The sequence below is a fragment of the Lissotriton helveticus genome, chromosome 1_1 (assembly GCF_964261635.1).
Source record: "Lissotriton helveticus chromosome 1_1, aLisHel1.1, whole genome shotgun sequence".
Lineage (NCBI taxonomy): Eukaryota > Metazoa > Chordata > Amphibia > Caudata > Salamandridae > Lissotriton > Lissotriton helveticus.
This window is the reverse complement of record NC_136057.1, coordinates 20682535-20702598: the sequence shown is the minus strand read 5'-3', so window position 1 is coordinate 20702598 and position 20064 is coordinate 20682535. Positions and strand designations below refer to the sequence as shown.

At 55.4% G+C, this 20064-nt stretch overlaps 1 protein-coding gene across 9 annotated transcripts in view; it reads left to right on the top strand.

Moving 5' to 3' along the window:
- Positions 1-20064, top strand: part of CTNND1 (catenin delta 1) — a 211505-nt gene that overhangs the window by 90263 nt on the left and 101178 nt on the right. For all 9 annotated transcript variants that reach the window (XM_078674043.1, XM_078674023.1, XM_078673971.1 and 6 more), the window contains exon 2: positions 7447-7526. The gene's annotated coding sequence lies outside the window, so the exon portion shown is untranslated. The remainder of the gene's footprint in view (positions 1-7446; positions 7527-20064) is intronic.

The window sequence follows — 20064 nt, the reverse complement described above, 5'->3', positions numbered from 1 at the left end:
AAAAAAATATGAATTTAGGCCCAGATCATTGTACTGGGGTGAATGTATGACATTGTTCTGCATTCTGTCCATCAACTGTTCTTTTTGCATTTTTCTTTTGGATGAGGGACTTCTGGCAGAGCAGCTGCTGGACATTCTATTGTTCCAATAAATCCTGCAGTACATCGTCTGTTCCCCTGGAACAGTTACACATTGTAGTCGGCAGCCATAACCAGAGTAGCATCGGGGTTCTTGGATAGGGCTCGGTTTATGACCTATTCAAGATTAACCGTTTAAGCAACTCGTACAGTTCTTGTTAATGGATCTACATATTTATCAACCTAAAGTCTTTAGTTTCGTCGCTTACGCACGTCTCCACCATTGTAACTCTCATCTCTAACCACTTCTAACACCCTCTTGATTATTTTAGTAGAAGTTAATGTTAACAGACCTGCTGGTGAGCGGCCCCTTTCATGCTCGGCCCTGGGCTGTGAATGGCCACAAACCCTTTGACAGTGGTGTCCCTCATAACCAGGTTTGTCGCAGACCCCCACCTTGCTGGTGGTTTAGTATTGCATCCAGGAGCCATTTGTCTCTGATCGACAGATCCGTGGGTGTTCCAGCCTGTTATTGTTGGCTATGAGAGAGCTCCATGGTCTGTCGTTCCTCCGCCCAGGTGGTCCCTCATGACCATGGTGGTACAACCTCAGGGGGCGCAATGGCATCAATCTCCTGTTTATTAAAATGCATTAAAATAAATTTAAATCCTACCTGAGGTGAGGTTCTGAGCAGGTCTGCGCCGCCTTGGGTCCGTTGGCGCCTACAGCCCCTCTCAGCCAATCCTGGCGCTGCCAGCAGAGCCAGGATTGCCTTGTGCCATGGCTATTCTTCGCCCGCCCCCTAATGGGCATGCGCAATCTAGTCAAAATACAAGTGCGCATGAGTGGGCTAGGTGCAAAAATTCGCCCTCCGTCCCCACTCATGCGCACTTGTGTTGTGCTGCTGCCTGTTGCCCACCCCCCCCCCACTGGTCTGACAATCATGTCAGTCAACATGATGCCAGACTGCCCACCCCCTTCAGACTCTGAAGGGGTGGGCTGTCCGACATCATGCTGACTGACATGATTGTCAGTTCTGCCGTGGCTTCTTTGAACTTAAGTAAACTGAATCAGTTTAATGAAGTTCAAAGACGCCGAGGGAGCTGCGGGGGGGCTACACCCCCACGCCCCAATGGACTGCGCCTGTTTGAGGGCATCTTTTCCTATTTTGACCTGTCCTTTTTTAGGTCTCGCCTGGCGTTGCAGCGCATACGCTGCTCGCTCTGCAAGGGCTTCTTGTAATCAATACACTTTCAGAAGTGGTGTCTCTTCTCCGCCCGTTATTTTGATTGGTTTGCGTCACTAGTTATGGTAAACAGTGTCTTTTTTTATTGTAACTGAGGATTTTTAGTCCCTCCTGGTTACCACCTTGTCCTCTTTTAGCCCTGCCCGGATTAGATCTTTTACTGGCAGCGTGAGACGGTCTGATTTATAATTACTCTCTCTGCACTTTTTTGTTTACCATTACTGGCATGTGCGTTTAGCATTGTTACGTTTGTCTAATAATTATATATATTTTTTTACTCGCTCAGCACTTTTCTTGTTTACTATTACTGGCATGTGGGATGGCCGCCCCTGCTCCTCCTCCTCCTCAGATCCCGGAAGAACAATGAGACCATGGCATGGGCCTCGTGGGGCCCGTGTGGGGAGTCCCAGGGTCTGGTTATGGCATAGCGGGAGCCCTGCTTTGTACCCCGTGACACCTCAGGCTGCTGTGCTGCCTCCCCGCTTTATGTAGAGTTTTTGTGAAACAATGCACATATCGCCTCCATAATCAAGATCTCAGTAATTACGTAAAGTATCGAAAGACCCACTGTACGCTGGAGCGACTTGTTTGAACAGTACAATCTTGTTTCAAGGGCGGTAAATCAGAAACGAGGCCGTGTGCATTGTCGGTGAGAGAGCAAAAGAACCACACCAAAGGGCATAATATTTTGGGATGTTCTTGGGTTGTCTCAACCTATTGTGATATTGGAGAGCTGCAGCTTGTGGCGCGTGGGGTATTTACACTACCCTCGTCCTAAAGCTTAGGCGGCGACAGCTCCTCCTTCCTGGGCAGGGCACCTTGGGGAGCTGATGTTTTCGCTTCGGAGTTTCGCTCTCTAGCTTAGCTCCTGCTTCCATGCGCGGGGACCTCTGGTACAGCGCTGCAGTCTGCGTCGAGGTGCTCAGGAGGTGCCTTGTGATTTGTTTAAGGTTGTTTCTCATTGATTTGTTCGGGTAACTGGGAGGCCATGGAGGAAGGGAATAGTGGTCTCTATGCTTGTGTAGGTACAGTTGTTGGCTATTCAGCTTTGGCTTCCAGCCCTCACACCCCCACCCCACCCACCCCAACCTCCCTCCTGTCCAGTTCTTTTAATCTCACCATGCTATCCTCCCAGGACCACGTCCGCCTGTATTTGTGTATTGTGGTAATTTTTTTAACATACATTTTTATTTGAAATGGCCTACGTCAACGTTAAATTTGTTAATGTGGGCTCATGAATTTCTGCATACTGCTGGTTCACACACCCCTTTTCCTCTCACTGGGACTTTAGATTTATATTTTGTGAAACTGTACGACCAGTAACATAGCCAGTCTGGGCTGCTACCCTGTATCGACAAAGCGTTGATGATTATATGTTGTAAGAAAAAAACAATAAAATATATTTTTTTTTAAATAATTTGTAACAGCCCGAATTTTAATAACTTAAATACAAATTAATTAAAAAAAAAGGCCACTTTTGCAGGAAATGTTACTGCTGCTGCCACGGGCCACTCATTGGAGGACGTGACCGGCTTGGCAGCTGTCTCTAGCAGTTCACCCCTTCCGCTGCCTCCCCTCCCAGCGAGGCGGTGTGAGCCACAGCAGACCTGGCCACCATGCTTCACCTGGATTCTCAATCCCCTGCCCCGGACAGGTATGGGCACACGCTTCGCCCCTCCCGTCTGCTGATCAGGGGATGAGTGCAGACTGCGACCACCTCCTGGTCTGGAATGTCTGCTCACTGGAGCTCAAAGAACCGATAGCAGCACACGGGAGGCAGGCCTAATGTTTGTAGCCCCCATGTGCGCTCACAGAGCCAGGCCAGGAGGGGGAAAGACCCTGGTGATTGCCTACGTCCGAATGGCTCACCCCCCTCGGTTATCTTTCACTAAAAACTAAGCATGGCGTTTCTCTGCCCCCCACCCCTTCCCAGTTTGAAGACATCCTGGGCTACTAAGTTGTCACCTCGAGTGTTGTGCAGCCGGAAGTTCAGGGGCCTCTTCCATTCCTGTGACCTGCTTCTTCGGAGGTAGACTTCTGATTGTTCCTAATCTGGAGCCGAACTTCTGAGGGAGGAGGTTGTTTGACCCCATGGGATCTCCCCAGCCCCCTCCCCCCTGATCTCCCCAGGCCCCTCCCCCATATCTCCCTAGGCCCCTCCCCTCTAGAGTCTAGTCTCTCGCCCATGCTTAACCCTTTAGGGACTAGTCTCCATCTTCCAGCTCAGGTCAGTCTGTGCCTGGACTGCTGGGTCTTCTCCCTCCTCCCCACGCTCCCAGCTCTGGTCTCCCTCCTCTCCTCTCAGCTCGGTCTGTCTGGCGGGCTCTGGTCTCCCTCCTCTCGGCTCTGTCTGTCTGGCGGGCTCTGGTCTCCCTCCTCTCAGCTCTGTCTGGCGGGCTCTGGTCTCCCTCCTCTCAGCTCTGTCCGTCTGTCTGGCGGGCTCTGGTCTCCCTCCTCTCAGCTCTGTCTGTCTGGCGGGCTCTGGTCTCCCTCTTCCCAGCTCTGTCTGGCGGGCTCTGGTCTCCCTCCTCTCAGCTCTGTCTGTCTGGCGGGCTCTGGTCTCCCTCCTTCCAGCTCTGTCTGTCTAGCGGGCTCTGGTCTCCCTCTTCCCAGCTCTGTCTGTCTGGCGGGCTCTGGTCTCCCTCTTCCCAGCTCTGTCTGTCTGGCGGGCTCTGGTCTCCCTCTTCCCAGCTCTGTCTGGCGGGCTCTGGTCTCCCTCTTCAGAGCCCGCCAGACAGAGCTGGGAAGAGGGAGACCAGAGCCCGCCAGACAGACAGAGCTGGGAAGAGGGAGACCAGAGCCCGCCAGACAGAGCTGGGAAGAGGGAGACCAGAGCCCGCCAGACAGACAGAGCTGGGAAGAGGGAGACCAGAGCCCGCCAGACAGAGCTGGGAAGAGGGAGACCAGAGCCCGCCAGACAGACAGAGCTGAGAGGAGGGAGACCAGAGCCCGCCAGACAGACGGACAGAGCTGAGAGGAGGGAGACCAGAGCCCGCCAGACAGAGCTGAGAGGAGGGAGACCAGAGCCCGCCAGACAGACAGAGCTGAGAGGAGAGGAGGGAGACCAGAGCCAGACAGAGCTGGGAGGAGGGAGACCAGAGCCCGCCAGACAGACAGAGCTGAGAGGAGCGAGACCAGAGCCAGACAGACAGAGCTGGGAGGAGGGAGACCAGAGCCAGACAGACAGAGCTGAGAGGAGGGAGACCAGAGCCCGCCCGACAGACAGAGCTGAGAGGAGGGAGACCAGAGCCCGCCAGACAGACAGAGCTGGGAAGAGGGAGACCAGAGCCCGCCAGACAGACAGAGCTGGGAAGAGGGAGACCAGAGCCCGCCAGACAGACAGAGCTGGGAAGAGGGAGACCAGAGCCCGCCAGACAGACAGAGCTGGGAAGAGGGAGACCAGAGCCCGCCAGACAGACAGAGCTGGGAAGAGGGAGACCAGAGCCCGCCAGACAGAGCTGGGGTCTCCCTCTTCCCAGCTCTGTCTGTCTGGCGGGCTCTGGTCTCCCTCCTCTCAGCTCTCTGTCTGGCGGGCTCTGGTCTCCCTCCTCTCAGCTCTCTCTGTCTGGCTCTGGTTTCCGGTCTTCATAGTGTGGGTAAACCCCGACAGGCGCAAACAAACATTATTTTTGTGAGTAACAGTGTGTTTGGAGGACCGTTCTTGGGAGTGCGTTTAGGTACTTTTAAGCGAGTGTATCAGAAACCTAAAAGTGCAGTTATATTTGTCTCACTCCGCCTTATAACCTACTCTACTATCAAAGCGTGCGTGCTGTTAGAATAGTAAATACTCACTTCCTTATGTTCAGTGGCCGGTCCTCATAATAGGTATGTAGCTTTGCGCATGCGCGGCCTGTGCTGCAAGGTGTGTGTGTCGGCTGGAGGGGGGTGGGGCGGTGCAGAACCGGTTGGACCAGTCTAGGACAGTCTCAGGAGCAGCGGCCCCACCCTGTGTTCCAGCTCTCAGGTGTGTGGAAGAGGTGGGTGGGGGAGGGGAGTCCACAGTGGAGGCCCACATGTCGCAGCCAGAGCGTTGAGCCCAATCTCACAGTCCAGGAAACTGGAGTCTCTTGTGATCTGAACTTTCCTGAGACACACAACCGCCCCCCTAATACAACCACTTGTGATCATTGCAGAGTCCAGCTCAGTCTGTGGCACCAGCGGGAGGCAGGCTGGTCTGAGGTCCCACAGTCTTACTCCTGCAGTGCGTGTGCCTGAGGTCTAGCCGTCTTACTCCTGCAGTGAGTGTGTGCCGGAGGATGGCTTGAGCACCCACAGGCTGTTGCTGCTGAAGTGAATGTGTCCCTTAGGGTGGCCAGTCTTACTCCGGAAGTAAGGGGGTGCCTGAGGATGGCCTGAGGTCCCACAGACTTGGTGCAGTAGTCAGGGTGACCCTTAGGGTGGCCAGTCTTACCTCTGAAGGGAGGGTGGCCTATGGTCCCATAGTGTTACTCCTTAAGTGAGGGTGTGCCTGAGGATGGTCTGAGGGTCCATAGTCTTATTCCTTAAGTGAGGGTGTGCCTGAGGATGGTCTGAGGGTCCATAGTCTTATTCCTTAAGTGAGGGTGTGCCTGAGGATGGTCTGAGGGTCCATAGTCTTATTCCTTAAGTGAGGGTGTGCCTGAGGATGGTCTGAGGTCCCACAGACTTGGTGCAGTAGTCAGGGTGACCCTTAGGGTGGCCAGTCTTACCTCTGAAGGGAGGGTGGCATAAGGTCCCAAAGTGTTACTCCTTGAGTGAGGTTGTGCCTGAGGATGGCCTGAGGGTCCATAGTTTTATTCCTTAAGTGAGGGAGTGCCTGAGGTCCCACAGTCTGGCTGTTACTCCTGAAAGAAGGGTGACCTGAGGGTGTTATGAGGTCCCACAGGCAGCTGCTACTGCTGGGTGAGGGGGTCGCTGAGGGCAAGGTGAGGCCCCACAGGCTATTACTGCAGGTGAGGGGGTTCCTGAGGGCGGCGTGGGGTCCCACACGCTGTTACTGCTGTTGAGGGGGTTCCTGAGGGCGGCGTTGGGTCCCACAGGCTATAACTGCTGGTGAGGGGGTTCCTGAGGGCGGCGTGGGGGTCCCACAGGCTGTTCCTGCTGTTGAGGGGGTTCCTGAGGATATCTGGGTGGCTGCAGCAGAGTCAGACCCAGGCTCAGAAGGTGGTGGATTACCCTAAGGTCATCAGTAGGTGGCAGGTAAAGAGATTTTATTCTGAGGCCTCAGACTCGCTTAGGACGTCATGCAGCGGTGGTGGGCTGGGGCCAGAAAGACCTAAGAATGTGATGTGTGCTGTGAGACCCCCCTCCCCCCCCCCCCCCCCCCTCCATTTTGTCTCTAGATTATGCTGCATTACAGCAAAGCGACCGGAGGCCAGCAAACTTCAGAACTAGCCAATACGGAGTCCTGAAAGTGACTTCCCTGCGGTGTCCATCCTTGCCAGAGCCTGTCTGGCTGAGGCACATGCAGAGAAAGCGCCTGTGACCCCCCAGGACTATTATTGGCAGCACTTGGTGCTGGAGCCACCCTGATGCGCACGTTGGCACAAGGAAGTTCACCCAAGATCACACACTGATCGAGGCATAGGCTGGGGCCAGCCTGCCTAAGCTTTGGAACGTGCCCGAGGGCACACAGTTGGTTGTAGCCTGCACTACAGTGTAATTATACAGCGCTTACTAGACAAGGCCTTGAAGCGCTTTCAGCAAATAGCGTGCTACTTCGGAACCCAAAAAGGATTTGTTGTGGGTTAGTATAGGGAAATGTGTAAATTGGAGCGGTGGACACGCGAGTGTTAGTTGGATTGAATAGGATAAAGGATGGAAGAGTCTAGAAAGGGTTATTTGGGAGATCATAGCAGTAAGTGGTACACAAGTTTACTGTAATGACTGTAAATTCGCAAAACTTGTGGCGATTTACTCAATGTGTTTTTGTTTGTAGTCAGCCACCCTGAGCTGGTGTTTTTTTTTTCCTTAGTGACCCTGACTAGAGGGAGCATACCCCCCCAACAGTGTACGCCCCCCCCAGGGCTGCAGAGTCCCCGTAACATGCAACAACTGCACAGCACTTATACCATTTACCTTTCTTAGAAGGAATGAATGCAGCTTCCTCTTGAGTAAATGTCTCTCCTTTTTCCCCTCTTGTAGGGTTTGCCGCAGTGTGAGGACGTCTGACGGTGTGCACGGAAGGAGGCCATACCCCCAGTCGCCGGACCCCCGTGGAAGAGGTACAGTCTGGGCCTAAATAATGTTGTTTGTCCCTGAAGTTTGTATATGTGTGGTTATTTTAATGTAAAGGTTGATGTAGAGCTTATGCCACGGTCTAGTTCCTTCAGAACCATTTACAGGAAGAGCTGAAGTATAAAAAAGCAAAGATCCCAGTGATATAACCTGAGGCTTGGAATAATTGCCCTGAGTGTAGCCAATGGGTTTACGGTGCCCATGTGTATTTAACCCGTTGCATGCTGATGATGGAACCGCTCAGTCATCAGCTGAGGGTGCGCTGTGCTGATGACGGAGCGGTTCCGTCATGGCCCGCCTGCGCTGCGCGAATTCCGCGCCTGTGCTGAGCGTTCTATTGAGCGGGGCGGGCCATGACGGAACCGCTCCGTCACAAGCACAGCGCAACCGACGCTGGTGACGGAGCGGTTCCGTCACCAGCATGCGCCCGCCGCATTACCGCCCCGCCCCCTTAGCACTGCGGCGGAATAGCCGCCGCAGTGAAGGGGTTAAGAGTGTAATGAACTCATGTTTGTTATGTAGCGCTACTTATCATAGTTCTGCTACCTCAAAGGGGTGTGACTAATGGTGCTGCTAATTTGACGGTATAATGAATACCATTCTCAGTCGGTTTCATCTAACTGATCTTGGTGGGGGGGGGTCCAACACGTGACCTTTGGTCATATTTGATGTCACTGACTAGTGTTTAACTCGCTGTGACATCCTACATGGCATATAGACCTCTATATGGTTAAGATGGGGAGTTGCACGTCAGTAGCGTGGTGCCTTGAAGCACTGGCCCCTCATCCATCATTCTGTCTGTTGTGGGTGAGCACCTTGAAGCACCTCCCTGGCTGGTAGGATACGAGCACTTCTGTGTTCTGCAGGGCTGGGGTCAGGTAGGGCTTTGAGGTAGAGGTGGGGCGTTGAGGGACAACTTTAGAAGCGTAGCAGCCCTAGGTGCTTCCCAGTGTGGCCTCCACTGTGGGTTGGATCCCTTGGGGCTGATTATGTGATGGGCAGTGTAGTGCCACCTCTCTGCTTTGGTTACTCCTTTTTGGAAGTTGAGGGGAGGGGGGGCTTTAGTCCAGGTGGCACCAGTGACTTCTGTCCACAGTGGCCAGCGATGGCTTCCTACTGGCCTTGCTGCTATAAGAAGTGACTCTGCAACAAAGCCGCTACCCTCTGCACTGGGTGTGGGTGGAGAGGCCCAAAACATGCCGGCCACTGGTGGGCCCTCAAAGGCATTGTTCTTCGAAGGGTGGAGTCTGAGCCTTTCACTTGCTTCAGCAGCCCTTTGCTGTTGGGAGGGCCCTTCTCTAGCCCGGGTGTATTCACTGTTGGCACCCACAAGGATCCATGTTTACAGCTGCCAAGGGTATGTGCCAGTGGGCACAGGCTGTGCTTAAATGATACTGTGTGCTGTTTATGAAGGGGAAATGTGCCAGCTTTCACCTTGTGGTCTAGATGTGTGATGCAAAGCCAGCTGTGATGTAATGGGGGCTTGTGTCACGTTAACCTAGCAATAGAGTAGAATAGCATAGACCCAGGGGGTACAGAGGGGAGGAGGGAAGGGTTTTCAAGGGGTGGTTGACGATGGATTGACTTGCAGGGATTAAGGAGACTTGCAGAGTGTGATGATGGGGTGGGGGGCATGGTGACCGGGGGGGTTCATGGTGACTGGGTGGGGGGTTCATGGTGACTGGGGGAGGGGGGCATGGTGACTGGAGGAGGGGTCATGGTGACTGGGTGGGGGTTCATGGTGACTGGGTGGAGGGTTCATGGTGACTGGGGGAGGGGTCATGGTGACTGGGGTCATGGTGACTGGGGGAGGGGTCATGGTGACTGGGGTCATGGTGACTGGGGGAGGGGTCATGGTGACTGGGTGAGGGGGTCATGGTGACTGGGTGAGGGGGTCATGGTGACTGGGTGAGGGGGGCATGGTGACTGGGTATGGGGGACATGGTGACTGGGGGAGGGGTTCATGGTGACTGGGTGGGGGTTCATGGTGACTGGGTGAGGGGGTCATGGTGACTGGGTGGGGGGTTCATGGTGACTGGGTGGGGGGTTCATGGTGACTGGGGGAGGGGTCATGGTGACTGGGGGAGGGGTCATGGTGACTGGGGTCATGGTGACTGGGGGAGGGGTCATGGTGACTGGGGTCATGGTGACTGGGGGAGGGGTCATGGTGACTGGGTGAGGGGGACATGGTGACTGGGGGAGGGGTTCATGGTGACTGGGTGGGGGTTCATGGTGACTGGGTGGGGGGTTCATGGTGACTGGGTGGGGGGTTCATGGTGACTGGGGGAGGGGTCATGGTGACTGGGGGAGGGGTCATGGTGACTGGGGTCATGGTGACTGGGGGAGGGGTCATGGTGACTGGGTGAGGGGGACATGGTGACTGGGGGAGGGGTCATGGTGACTGGGTGGGGGGCATAGGAATCCCTCCTGTAGTGGTTAGAAGCTCTGTGGGTCCCCAAGGGCGGGTTGTATGAGGAGCCCCTGGTCGTCGGTGCTTGTCTGGAGTGGAGGTGGGAGGGTGGGGGCTGGGTGAAGGGTGACTGGCGGTGAGCCCCTCGCCTGGAGTGTGGAGGGGGGGGGGGGTCTGGCACACTTTGTTGACAGTTGTCCGGTGTGTGGCCGCGGGTTGGCCCCAGGCCCCCCCTGGCAGGCCCAGCCGTGCTTCTGGTCATGGCTCCTGGTCGGTTGGGGCTGGAACAGTCGTTGGTGGAAAAAACCGTTGCAGCCCCACGCGCCCGGCCACGCCTTTCGTCACGGCGTAGGTGCGTCGTTGACGCGGCGCCGGTGACGTCAGCAGTGCAGGTAGCGCGAGAGGCCGAAGTCACCGTGAGATCACCTGGCTCTACCAGAGCAGGAGGGTGACCCTGAGCCGCGAGCAAGGAAGCAGCGGCGGCCACGGCCTCCCCACCGCCCCGGGCTTGAACCGGAGGACCGGCTAGAGAGGGCCTGTGGGTGTAAACCATAGCACGCGGCGCCCGGTGGCGCGTTACGTCATGAACGCGGCGCCGGGACGTCACCGCGCTCAGGCGGCGGGCCGCGCGCGCTGCGCACCGGACCGGTGTGTGCTCGCCTCATGGGGCGTCCTCACCCGGCCCTGCTCCTCGGCTGCCCGTCAGCTCCTCTCCAGGGGCCGGGGCTCGCACGCCGTGCCCGGCCAGGCCCCAGCCTTTCACCGGTGCGCGCGGGCGGGCCGCCACACGTCACCGGGGCCCGCTCCACCAGCACGGCTCCGTCTACATTACAACTACAACTCCCAGAGTGCCTCGGGGTCCAGGCGAAGCTAGAGGGCAGCTTAGGTGGACAGGAAGAGGGGGGCACCAGCCTGGCCCTGGGGGAGGGGTGGGGGCACCAGCCTGGCCCTGGGGGCACCACCCTGGGGGAGGGGTGGAGGACACCACCCTGGGGGAGGGGAGTGGCGGAGGGCACTAGCCCGGGGGAGGGTGGGGGCACCAGCCTGGCCCTGGGGGAGGGGTGGGGGCTCCAGCCTGGCCCTGGGGGAGGGGTGGGGGCTCCAGCCTGGCCCTGGGGGAGGCCGGGTCCTCCCTGTACAGACACGTGCCCAGCTCATGATCCTCGACCCCCGGTGGGCCTCACCTGTTGGCAGCCGTCCCTCTCCCTCCCAGGCCCCCGGGCGGGGGCGTTGTTGATCCACTGCACCCCTGCAGCTGTCCTCGCAGCGCCGGGCCCCTGACCCTGACAGGCCGCAGGGGGTGGCAGGTGTGCGGGGGCTGGGGGCGATCTTGAAATATCTTCTGTCATGAGCTCCGCATCCCAAGGTGGGAGCTGCAGGACTCTCCAGGCCTGGGGGGCTGCAGGGACTGTACCAGGGCAATGGTGGGAGCTGCAGGACTCTCCAGGCCTGGGGGGCTGCAGGGACTGTACCAGGGCAATGGTGGGAGATGCAGGACCCTCCAGGCCTGGGGGTCCTGCAGAGTAGGCACTGTTTCAGGGTGGGGGGTCCAAGTCCTTCCAGACCTAGTGGTCCTATGGAGGATGGACTGTACCACCAATGGAAGCTGAGGGGGGGGCGGGGACGCTACGGAGGTGTCCAGGTCTGGATACCGTCTTGAGGAGGGGGCAGTACTAGTGCAAGGCTCGTGGGTGCCTGACCCGAGGGCCCTTCTAGGGATGGACCTGTGTAGTTTGCCTAATAATGGTGCCTGTGACTCTCTCCTCTCTCCCTCTCTCTCTCTCATCCTGTACCTGCGCCACTTTCTCTCCAGCTCCCTCCTGCTCCGCCTGGGCTCCCTCTCCATGCTCCGGACCTGTCTCCGCACTTCTCCCCCTCCTGTACCCCCCCCCATCTCCTCCCTGCACCTCATGTCTCAGGAATGGCAGGCATTGCTGATCCGATCTGCCACACCTGCCAGATCCTGTCCCTGCCCTCCCATCCCTCGCCCCGTCTCCTGCGGGCCGGGCCTGCCCCTATCCCTGCAGGGCTGGCTGCCGAGGCGTGAGAGAGGGAGGAGGGTGGCGGCCCTTACTCATCAGTACACACCCCCCCGCCGGCTCAGCCACTTCCTCTGCACTCCCGGTCACCGACATGACGAGGATCACACTGCGTGTGGTGGAGCAGGCAGTCCTCTGACCCGCTAACTATGCTCTATTCTCACCCACTAGCCAGCTGGCAGGGCTCTTGTCCAGGCCAGGGTCTTTGGTTGTGACCAGCCTCCCTTTCTGTGGGCTCACGTGTGGACGGAGCATTCCCAGCAGCGTCTCTTGGCACAAATGTGTGCGTACCCCCGGGTGGCACTGCCCAGCGGGCGCTGCTGCTGACTGCCTCGTGCCCCTTTCAGCGCGAAGAGTTGGTTTTTACTTCAGTCTTTATCGTTTTCTCCTCCAATGTATCTCCGGAGAAGTTGACACCTGGACACGTCTGTCCCCTTCCAGCCTCGTAATCTATACCATTCTGTACCCTACAGCCGGACCCGTCTTAGTGTAACCCCTCGCCATGGGCTGTAGTGGCCTGGGGCTGGAGTTGGTTCTGTAACCCCTCGCCCGGGGCTGGTCTGTAACCCCTCGCCTGGGGCTGGAGTTGCGTCTGTAACCCCTCGCCTGGGGCTGTAGTTGGTCTGTAACCCCTCGCCTGGGGCTGTAGTTGGTCTGTAACCCCTCGCCTGGGGCTGTAGTTGGTCGTTAACCCCTCGCCCACTCTGGGCCCCCCCCCCCAACCTTCTCGGGCAGTGGCCCACTCTGGCACCCCCCACCATCTCGGGCGATGGCCCACTCTGGCCCCCGCCCCAACCATGTAGGCTGGAGTTGGTTCTGTAACCCCTCGCCCGGGACTGGTCTGTAACCCCTCGCCTGGGGCTGGAGTTGCGTCTGTAACCCCTCGCCTGGGGCTGTAGTTGGTCTGTAACCCCTCGCCTGGGGCTGTAGTTGGTCTGTAACCCCTCGCCTGGGGCTGTAGTTGGTCTGTAACCCCTCGCCCACTCTGGGCCCCCCCCCCCAACCTTCTCGGGCAGTGGCCCACTCTGGCACCCCCCACCATCTCGGGCGATGGCCCACTCTGGCCCCCGCCCCAACCATGTAGGGTGGTGGCCCACTCTGGCCCCCCCAACCTTCTCGGGAGGTGGCCCACTCTGCCCGCCCAACCTTCTTGGGCGGTGGCCCACTCTGCGCCCCCCCTCCCCCAACCTTCTCGGGCGGTGGCCCACCCTGCCCCCCCCAACCATCTCGGGCAGTGACCCACTCTGCCCCGCCCTACTCTTTCTCGGTCTCGGGCGGTGTCCCACTCTGGCACCCCCCACCATCTCGGGCGATGGCCCACTCTGGCCCCCCCAACCATCTAGGGTAGGGGCCCACTCTGGGCCCCCCCAACCTTCTCGGGTGGTGGCCCACTCTGCCCCCCCCAACCTTCTCGGGCTCTGCCCCCCCAAAGTTCTCGGGCGGTGGCCCACTCTGCCCCCCCCCAACCTTCTCGGGCGGTGGCCCACTCTGCGCCCCCCCCCCACCATCTCGGGCGATGGCCCACACTGGCCACCGCCCCAACCATCTAGGGTGGTGGCCCACTCTGGCCCCCCCCCAACCTTCTCGGGAGGTGGCCCACTCTGCTCCCTCCACCCTTCTCGGGCGGTGGCCCACTCTGCCCCCCCAACCTTCTCGGGCGGTGGCCCACTCTGCGCCCCCCCCCACCATCTCGGGCGATGGCCCACTCTGGCCACCGCCCCAACCATCTAGGGTGGTGGCCCACTCTGGCCCCCCCCAACCTTCTCGGGAGGTGGCCCACTCTGCTCCCTCCACCCTTCTCGGGCGGTGGCCCACTCTGCCCCCGCAACCTTCTCGGGCGGTGGCCCACCCTGCCCCCCAACCTTCTCGGGCGGTGGCCCACTCTGGGCCCTCCCCCCGCACCATCTCGGGCGATGGCCCACTCTGGGCCCTCCCCCCCAACCATCTAGGGTGGTGGCCCACTCTGCCCCCCCCCCCAACCTTCATGGGCGGTGGCCCACTCTGCCACCCCCCCCAACCTTCTCGGGCGGTGGCCCACTCTGCCCCCCCCAACCTTCTCGGGCGGTGGCCCACCCTGCCCCCCAACCTTCTCGGGCGGTGGCCCATCCCCCCCCTTCACCCTCATCTCGGGCAGTGGCCCACTCTGCCCCCCCCCCACCTTCTCGGGCGGTGGCCCACTCTGCCCCCCCCCCACCTTCTCGGGCGGTGGCCCACTCTGCCCCCCCCCACTTTCTCGGGCGGTGGCCCACTCTGCCCCCCCCCAACCTTCTCGGGCGGTGGCCCACTCTGCCCCCCCAACCTTCTCGGGCGGTGGCCCACTCTGCCCCCCCCAACCATCTCGGGCAGTGACCCACTCTGCCCCACCCTACTCTTTCTCGGTCTCGGGCGGTGTCCCACTCTGGCACCCCCCACCATCTAGGGTAGTGGCCCACTCTGGGGCCCCCCCAACCTTCTCGGGCGGTGGCCCACTCTGCCTCCCCCCCCCCCAACCTTCATGGGCGGTGGCCCACTCTGCCCCCCCCCCCAACCTTCTCGGGCGGTGGCCCACCCTGCCCCCCAACCTTCTCGGGCGGTGGCCCATCCCCCCCTTCACCCTCATCTTGGGCAGTGGCCCACTCTGCCCCCCCCCCACCTTCTCGGGCGGTGGCCCACTCTGCGCCCCCCCCCACCTTCTCGGGCGGTGGCCCACTCTGCCCCCCCCCACCTTCTCGGGCGGTGGCCCACTCTGCCCCCCCCCCAACCTTCTCGGGCGGTGGCCCACTCTGCCCCCCCAACCTTCTCGTGCTGTGGTATATAAATAAATAATACCGGATCTATTTTTGAATGAATGAATGAATAACAGATAGCTCAATAAATAAGAGTCAAGATTCGAGGTAGTGGGAGTTTTGCAGGTTTAATACAGCATAAGGACAGGAACAGGACAACCTGCATAGGAATAGGATGACAGGGCCCAGCAGCTGCTGGGGCTGGGATGAGCGCGCTAACTTTTAATAACAATACATGAGCATATATACATAGCGCGAACACATAGCATTACATTGCGGTAGGCGTAGCAGTGGGTGTGACGCGTAGCAGTCGCGAAAGATAAGAGTAAAAAGAGGTGTAACTGGGCGTATACATAGACATGTGGTGCAGACGTAACAGGATATGTCATGAATGGGGCGGAAACCATGGAGGGGGCTACCTAAGGAGCCGGGACCTCTAACCTAATGGTGCGCGCAAACTGGCAATGACGTATTACTAGGAGAAGCTGGGGGCTACGAACTCTGTGCTAGGAGCAGAGACTAAAGTCTGGAGGGTCGGAGCGACATGTACCTAAACCCTATCTAGTATCTGATGTTTAGGGAACATGGTGATATAAACTAGAAGTCATGAGGGGAAAAGCTAATTGACACTAAGACTGGACCATGCATTATTCTACATGTAGTACGTGATGAAGAATATTAAATGACCATTAAATACAGTATTTCTCTTAATATGGAGCCGCATAGGCTAGACAATGACGGAAACTATTGATGCAGTTCAGTAGCTTAGGAATGCAGAGAAGGAGGACTAAACTGATAACTGGAACTATAACATAGTCTTGGCAGACTCAGAGGCAGAGCTGCACCGGGGACTGCGAGGCAGGAAATAAGTGAAAGGTCGAGGATACAGGTGGGGGCTGGATCGCTCCTCAGCGAGGCTTCAGGAGACAGGAGCTGAATCTGATGTCCGGGCCCTGTTGAGGCCTGGAAACGGGGACTTTATAATGAAATAACGTGCACACTGAGAAACGTGGCAACATAACTTTACATAGGCCTGATACTCATAGTATTCACGAGGACTGGAAACTGGCATACTAGAGGAGGACACAACTATAATTGCGTCATTAATCGGACATCGGGAATAACATATGCATATTGGTCATGCACACATAACATATGATGGATGACACGTAGGGACACAGAACATGACAAAATTTACTTTTCCACATTCCCTCCTTGTCACTACGTTTCCATCAGGAAACATCAATGTTCATGATACCATCTATCATTTCATACAGTACCATTTGTTCATCTCGAATTGTCTTGGAACGAGATTTAGAACGGGGCTTGGGACTAGGAATATAAGAGGTAGCACACATGCCGCAAATCGCAGGGCCACATTGTATACAGAGGCAGCAGCTGAATATGATCGCTACTGCAATACCTAGAAAGGACAGGACTTTCCATCCCCATGCAGAAATTATATTCCAGAACCAACCGGACCATGTCCAGGTGCCTGGATCTTGGTGTAACAGATGGGCAATTATATGGAGTCTGGTTATAGCTGAATAAACAGACGGCGCGTTATTTGGAATGAAAATGCAGCAACTGGATCCGAGGACTCTACAGGCCCCGCCCCTATCGGCCAGTATGACGTCAAGGACGAGACGATTCTGGAGCACAACAATTCTCATAAAGGATTGCTCTTCGGTTAAGTTACCTAGAGCGGAGGCAGTCTCCTCTACTACTGCTTCAAGGGTTCTTGTTAACCTACGGATTAGCTTACTGTTTACAACTGTACCTAAATAAGGGAACACACCTTTATCAATATCAATGAATTGCTCTGCAGCAGTTTCAGTATAATCGACAATCGGGAGGTTTCTCTTGTGTCTAGTATGTACTAGGAAGGAATTCCTATGGTAGTCAGGTGGGGCTAGGAAAACAGGTGGCAGTAGGAAGGCAATGTAACAGGTTCCCTCCCAATCGAGGGGCAGACGAACATATGCGGTCTGACCACAAACAAAATAAGAATGACGTGAAGCTTTGAAAATAGATTTCCCACTGTCACTATACTTGATAATAGTAGTACAATCACTATGTCCTACGTGTACAGAACCATAATTACGGACACATAATTCGCCTTTGACTGGTAATACTGAAATAGCAGGTGAGTCTGGAGTAGTATCAGACTGAACATTCAGGACCATGAAATTCGAAGAATAGTTACCTAAATTGTACACTTCATTTTCTAGATCTAAACCTGTTCTGTGGGGGAGACCTTGCTTGTCTGGGAAACATGTGCTGTTAAGAAAAAACATATCTGTTGAGGATGACGTTAACGTGGACCATGCTCCACATGAACCATTATGGGAAAAAGGATAAGGGAAGAGTGGCAGAACTCCCTCTGACGTCTGGAAAGGGGGGAGTCGACCACACACCCAACAATTAGTGGCATTGCTGGTCTGGTGTGAATAATGTAACATGCGGATAAATGTATTGTTACGCATAGCGAGGCGGTATGAATATTCGTGAGGAGGCAGATCACTAAACGTGTGCTCTACGGTAACATTAGAAGGCTTATTTACATGAGGAACTGGAAAACACAGGAAAAATGCGTAACTAGTGCAGGAAATCATTATGCTGATAAATAATATGAAACTTAGAAAAACGATACATCGGTTTGAGTTTTGACTAACTCTCTCACTATGGGGGTCTATTTTATACATGTCAGAAACAGTCTAACCGTTTCACCTAGGGGAGGACTTAGACAATCAAACTGACTGACTTATTTTACTAGACCGGAGTTTCTGTTTATACTCCTGTTGCGGAGTTTTCTCTACCAAGGGAGGGGTTGTATCAATGTCATTTGCGGGACAGTCCTTAGGAACAATGTTTTGACAAGTCTTGATATCCTGGGAAATGTTTTTAAAGACCGGCTTTAATCCGTAGAATTTCTTGACGTGCGAAAGGTGCACCCAGCCGCGGCGTCCTTCCAATTTCACAGCTGTACGGGTGGTGAGGAGGACCTGACGGGGCTCCTTCCAACGTGGCTCCAGCGGACTTGATCTGTCAAAGTTCCGGACGAGCACCATCGAACCTGGAACGATTTCATGCGGGGCCACCTCGGTATTGTCTGGAAATGCGGCGGCAACCTGTGAACGACATGATTTGAGGGCAGACATCAAGGAAGCTAGGTAATCTGTCAGCATATTACTTGAAACATCGGTAATACTTCGGGGTCTAGGAGTACCCCACATGTTAGGGGGGCGGCCGAAAACGACCTCATACGGGGACAGACCTGATCTGGAATGTGCGACCATGCGCATATAAAACAAAGCGACTGGCAGAGCTACTAGCCAGTCCACACCCTTATCTTTACATATTTTGGCAATTCGAATTTTCAGAGTCTGATTATGTCTCTCGACTAGACCGGCTGCTTCAGGATGGCGTACACAATGAAACTTCCACTGGTACCCTAACAGGGAAACGTGCTTCATCAGTTCAGATGAGAATGGCTGACCGTTATCAGAATATACGACTCTAGGGAGTCCATATCGAGGGAAGAATTCACGAACCAACTGTTTGGCAGTGGTCGCGGCTGTGTAATCGGGGACTGGATATGCTTCTGTCCACCTGGACAAAGCGCATACAACTACAAGGACATACTTGAAACCTCGACATCGCTCCATCTGAATATAATCCATCTGGAGGACTTCAAAAGGGTGGTCAGGGGGCTGGAAACCACCTTGTTCCACCGGGACACTTTTACCTGGATTAAACTGACAACATATCATACAGGTACGGACTTTCTGCTTGGCTGCAGCTCGTAAATGCTTGTTAAACCAAATGTTCTGGATACTGTCTAACATTGCTTTTTCTCCTAAATGTGCTGGACTATGTGCGGTATTAATGATGACTTGAACCATAGAGTCGGGGAGAAACCATGCGGTCCTACCCTTTGTCACCCATCCTTGATCTGTCTGGACCCCTCCTTGTTCAGACCATTTCTTGATTTCATCGGGAGTAGCATGTAACTGGATATCTATGACATCCTGAGTAGGGTCCTTAACTGTCATACATGTAATCGGATCTGGAGTGTGTGTCATGTTAACTGGACTGTCTAGAGTCTGTGCTGTAAGCTTGGCTGTGCGATCTGCTAGATCATTACCTTGGGAAATAATGTCAGTAACTTTCGTATGTGCTTTGCATTTCATGATAGCGATAGATGTCGGTAAATGTATGGCATCTAACAGAGCTTGAATGAGGAGACCATGCTGAATTTTGGTTCCATGAGAAGTCATGAAACCTCTCTCCTGCCAGAGCACTCCAAAGTCGTGAACGACTCCAAATGCGTAACGTGAATCTGTGTAAACATTAACTTTCAGGTTCTTGGCGTGTATACAGGCTTGTGTCAGAGCAACTAGCTCTGCTGCTTGAGCAGACAGAGTGTCAATACGGTGTGTTTTAATAACTTCGGTGTCAGTAGTCACTGCATACGCGGCTACTAGTTCTCCTGTACTAGTTCTCATACATGAACCATCCACATAAAGTGTCAGGTCAGGGTCTGGTAACGGAATATCTGTCAGATCTTGTCTTGGCTTTGTCGTAATGTTAACTACTTCCACGCAATCATGTGTGGCTGGATTTGAATTAACTGATGGTAACAGTGTAGCAGGATTCAGGATGTTGCAGCGTCTAATTTCTATGTGTGGCTGAAACAGTGTCAATTCATAACCTGTTAAACGTGCAATTGTCAAGTGCTGAGTTTGTGTTCTATTTAAAAGAACTTCCACGGAGTGTGGGACTTGTACTGTCAAGGTATGTCCTAAAACTATGGAATCACTTTGTCTGATAGCTAGTGCTGTGGCTGCAACTGACTTGAGGCACGCAGGCAACGCCTGGGCGACTGGATCTAGTGTGCTAGAAAAATAAGCACAAGGCTTGTATTGTCCTGCTTGGTCTTGTGTGAGAACAGATAATGCTGTACCTTCGCGTTCAGTAACAAAGTGTAAAAGGCTTACTGTAGTTCGGTGTAGCTAGAACTGGAGCTTGGCATAGGACTTTCTTTAACTCGTTGAAACTAAGTGTATGTTCAGATGTCCAAGGGAGAACAGTCGATACGGCTGCCTCCTGTGTCGTTAACTGTATCAGTGGCTTGGCTAGAAATGCATACTGTGGAATCCATTGTCTGCAATAAGAAGTAAGGCCGATAAAGGCACGTACCTCCTTCTGGGTTCTGGGCTGGGGAAGACTCGCTATTAACTGGATACGGTCTGGTGTCAACTGCCTACCCCTCTTGGACAGTAAGTGTCCTAAGTAGACCACTTGCTGG